This window comes from Gekko japonicus, unplaced genomic scaffold (assembly GCF_001447785.1).
Source record: "Gekko japonicus isolate JY-2015 unplaced genomic scaffold, Gekko_japonicus_V1.1 scaffold2436, whole genome shotgun sequence".
In the NCBI taxonomy this organism is placed as follows: domain Eukaryota; kingdom Metazoa; phylum Chordata; class Lepidosauria; order Squamata; family Gekkonidae; genus Gekko; species Gekko japonicus.
This window is the reverse complement of record NW_015160295.1, coordinates 75013-79662: the sequence shown is the minus strand read 5'-3', so window position 1 is coordinate 79662 and position 4650 is coordinate 75013. Positions and strand designations below refer to the sequence as shown.

Here is a 4650-nt window from a genome sequence, read left to right as displayed (position 1 = left end):
TGTGCTGGCATGGGTGTTATATGGATGAACGCGTGAGGCCACCAAGCAGACGTTGCTTTCTGATTCCAAGCTGCATGTGCATTCTCCTTCCTTCAGAATGCTCTTCCAAATGGCACTTTTGAAAATTCACTCGATGCCCTCCACTGCTTGTGACTTGTTTTTATTTCATTTCTTTAATTTTACTCGATTTATGCCCTGCCCCACCCCACAAGCAGGCTCTGGGCGTCTTACAACATGCCAGTATAACAATTTAAAAGATTAAAACGTAATATAGTAAAAATTTAAAATTCAGTTCCATAAATGAATTAAAAGACGGCGACTATCCAATTAAAGTGCTCTCAGCAAAATTTGCCCCGTGCATGTGTGCTCAATTTTACTGTTTTTCCAAAAAAGTGGCAAAGTTCCCACAATCAGTGAATAAGTTTATACCTGTAGATAACACAGGAGATGGAGCAGGTGGGGAGGGGCAATCTAATTCTACAGTCCAAGACCAGCAAGAATAGTACAAAAAGGTAGATTATTTATATATATGTTACACTAAAAATCATAATTATAAAACAAATTTCAATGTTGAAAATACAGAGCCATCCTTTTCATAAATAACAGAATTGGGGATCTCCTACACTTCAATGACAACCAAGCATATTTAGCAACCTTGTGTGTTATGTCCTGGCTCTTATCAGAGAGCATTTTAGAGAGAAGTAGAGCTCTGTTTCCCTGGATAGGCTGAAAGTATGGGCAATATATAAACTTGGATCGAACAGAAACTTTGTAATTCTATTTATATCATGTTGTCTCTTAATGTCTAATATTCTCTGTTTTACCACTGTTTTGGCTTGATTATAACCCATACTTACTTAACAATAGTTGTTGCAATAAACCATATGAAGCTAATTTCCTACTCAACAGTCTAGCCCACGGTGGGTGGAATACAAGTATCGATCAACATTAATGAGACCTTAAGGGAGGGAAATTAGCTTTAACCAGTATACTATTGCTGCAATCCGTAATCTAGCCTCCACAGTTAAAGTCAGTTTTGCAATTCCAGGATGTTCATACACTCAAATATGAACAGCATTGTTCCTGATATAATATGAAAATACAGAACTGTTCACTCTCACGCTAACCGAAGCATAAATTTCCATCCTTGTACATGGTTTGTCTTGCAAATGTAATATTCCGCCCCTAAAATATTTCATAACGCACTGGTATCCTCAAATGAAGAGACTGAGTACTCTTACAAAGGAGAATATGGGTGCATGGGCAATATTATAGGAATTATATAACAATATTATAGGAATTGGATACTGACTAAGGGACATAAGAACATAAGAGAAGTCAATGACAGATGGGAACGGGAACAGGGCAGCTGGCACCTATTCAGTGAGAACGTTTATCCGCCTTAGGGGACTTTGCAAATTAAGGCCGATGCGGCCATAAATATCGATAACAGATTATTTTAACATGTTCTAATTATTCTTTTAATTATACTTTTAATATTCATAAAGGTAAAGGTTCCCTTGCTTGAAAGCCAGTCGAATCCGACTCTAGGGTTGCGGTGCTCATCTCTGTTACAAAGCCGAAGAGCCAGCGCTGTCCGAAGACATTTCCATGGTCATGTGTCTGGTGCAAATAAACACCAACGCGCACACGGTGGTACCTATTTATCCACTTGCAATTTCTTGCTTTCGAACTGCTAGGTTGGTAGGAGCTGGAACAAGAGGGGAGCTCATTCCGTCATGCCGGTCTCGAACTGCTGAACTACCGACCTTCCACAGCCTGCATTTCAGCATCTTAACCACTTGAGCTACCGCAGCTCCTATTTATCCACTTGCAATTTCTTGCTTTCCAATAGCTAGGTTGGCAGGAGTTGGAACTAGAGATGGGAGCTCATGCAGGACACTCGGGTCTGGAACTGCCGAACTACCGACCTTGTCTTAACCACTTGAGCCACTGCAGCTCCCCCTTTACCTTTAATATTTATGAAGATGCTTTACATTTTTAAAATATTACTAACTAAAAAACCTATATAAATGTTACCCGCCCTGAAGATGCTTTACATTTTTAAAATATTACTAACAAAAAAACCTGTATAAATGTTACCCGCCCTGAGGCCGCTTCTGGGAAGGGCGGGCTAGAAACGTGAATAAAAACATAAATATTTTTATCTATTTAATTTGTGGCCCCCGCCCTCCATCCCCGCAATATTCAAAATCAAAATTATTGGAATAATTTCAAATATTGTTTTTAAGAGAAAGGGGCCAGGGGTTTAAGGGCTTCAAAACGGCTTAAAAAGGGTAATGTGAAATTCCTCACTGTCTCGACATTTTCTATGAGTTTTCTACTACAACTCCAAGATCTCTCTCTTGATCAGTTCGGACCCCCATCAATGTGTATTTATAGTTAGGATTTTTGGCCTCAATGTGCATCACTTTGGATTTGGCCACATTGAACCCATTTGCCACGCTGACGCTCACTTGCCCATCTTCAACAGATGCCTTTGGAGTGCCTCACAATCCTCCCTGGTTTTCACCACTCTGAACAATTTCATGTCATCCATAAATTTAGCCACTTCACTGCTTACTCCCAACTCCCAATCATTAATGATTTGGACACAGCTAGTTGTTGTCTAGCGATACAAGGCTTAGGAAAGGGTGAAGAAAAATAAGTTTTAAGGCCACAGATTTTAAATTAATTGATGAGAATATCACCAGCCAAATGTGGGTGCACACTGAAGCTTATAGCCAGATTTAAAACTTACTCTTAAAGGTGCCACTGGACACACACTTTGTTTTGGAGATCCGCTGTAACAGTGGGTGATCTCCATAGGGATGCCAGTTCCCACATGCCGCCTCCCCCCCCCCCAATACCATTTAAAGGAAAAATTCCCTTTAATTCCAGTTTGGTGTAGTGGTTAAGTGAGTGGACTCTAATCTGGGAGAAGTCCTCCACATGCAGCTGCTGGTGTGACCTTGGGTCAGTTGCAAGTTCTCCCAAGGGCAGTTCACGAAAGAACTCTCTTAGCCCCACCTACCTCAGAGGGTGTCTGCTGTGGGAAGAGGAAGGGAGATTGGAAGTTGCTCTGAGACTCCTTCGGGTAGTGAAGGGTGGAGTATAAATCCAATCTCTTCTTCTTCTTCTTCTAGGAAAAAAGCAGGACTGTGATGAATACACCCCCTCCTGGAACACCCCCCTGTGAGCCAGTTTGGTGTAGTGGTTAAGCGCGCGGACTCTAATCTGGGAGAACCGGGTTTGATTCCCCACTCCTCCACTTGCACCTGCTGGATGACCTTGGGCAAGCCATAGTTCTGTCAGAGGTGTTCTTGAAAAAGAGCAGTTTCTGGCCAGAGCTCTCTCAGCCCCGCCTACCTCACAGGGTGACTGTTGTGGGGAGGGGGAGGGAAAGGATTTCATAAGCCACTCTGAGACTCCTCTGGGTAGTGAAGGGAGGGGTATAAATCCAATCTCTTCTTCTAATCCCCCCTGCTGGGGAGAAGATCAGACCTGGCAACCCTAGATCTCCAGGTGCCATTAGGTGGGCAGCACCAACAGATGGGAACGGGAACAGGGCAGCTGGCACCTATTCAGTGAGAACGTTTATCCGCCTTAGGGGACTTTGCAAATTAAGGCCGATGCGGCCATAAATATCGATAACATTTTATTTTAACATGTTCTAATTATTCTTTTAATTATACTTTTAATATTCATAAAGGTAAAGGTTCCCTTGCTTGAAAGCCAGTCGAATCCGACTCTAGGGTTGTGGTGCGCATCTCCATTTCAAAGCCGAAGAGCCAGTGCTCTCTGAAGACTTCTCTGTGGTCATGTGGCCAGCATGACTAAACACCAAGGCACACTGTTACCTTCCCACCGAAGTGGTACCTATTTACAGGTACCGCGAGCCGCTCTCGTCGGCCCCGCCCCTCTTTTTTAAAAAAGCAACGCCTCTCCCCTCGGCCTTTCTCGCGCCACCTGCCCCGCCCATAGGGTGCGGGAAGAGCCGTGATTGGAGCCGGCCGGGGTGACGCCGCCTGTGCCTCCCGCGCGCCCCCTAGTGGCCGGGGAGTGAAACGTCCTCCTCTCCACTCAGGGGGCGGGGAGAAGTGGAGGCCCCGCCCCCTCCCCTGTGGGGGGGACTTTTGCGCTTTGTCGTTTTCCCGCGTTCATTTTGGAAGGGGGCTGGGATTAGGGGTTGCCAGGTCTGAGTTGGGGAGGGGCCCCAGCATGGTGCAATGCCATAGAGCAGGGGGGGGTGGCGGCCAAACTTGCCTAATGGAAGAGCCACAAAGAAGAAACAGCAGAGAACAGATATCGCACACCTGTTTTTATTGGAAAACATGCAGATTTGCATATTTGTACTCATTTGCATATTAAGCGACACACCCCTAATGTAGCCAATCCTCCAAGAGTTGACAGTAGCTCCTGTAAGAAGAGCTCAGTAAGCTCTTGGAGGATTGGCTACATTAGGGGTGTGGCCTAATATGCAAAGGAGTTCCTGCTACACAAAGAGCCCTGCTTATTACCATTAAATAAGACTGCTAGAAATAAAAACAAAAGGGGGTGGATAAAAATAGATATTGATAATCATATTTAAAGAGACGAGTGCGTTCTCCAAGACTGCCGGAGGGGGGCTTTGAGAAGGCATTTAAAGTA

General features: G+C 44.3%; 1 protein-coding gene across 1 annotated transcript in view; it reads left to right on the top strand.

Annotated features, from left to right (window-relative positions):
* Positions 1-4650, top strand: part of BOLL (boule homolog, RNA binding protein) — a 42023-nt gene that overhangs the window by 355 nt on the left and 37018 nt on the right. The gene's annotated exons all lie outside the window — the stretch shown is intronic.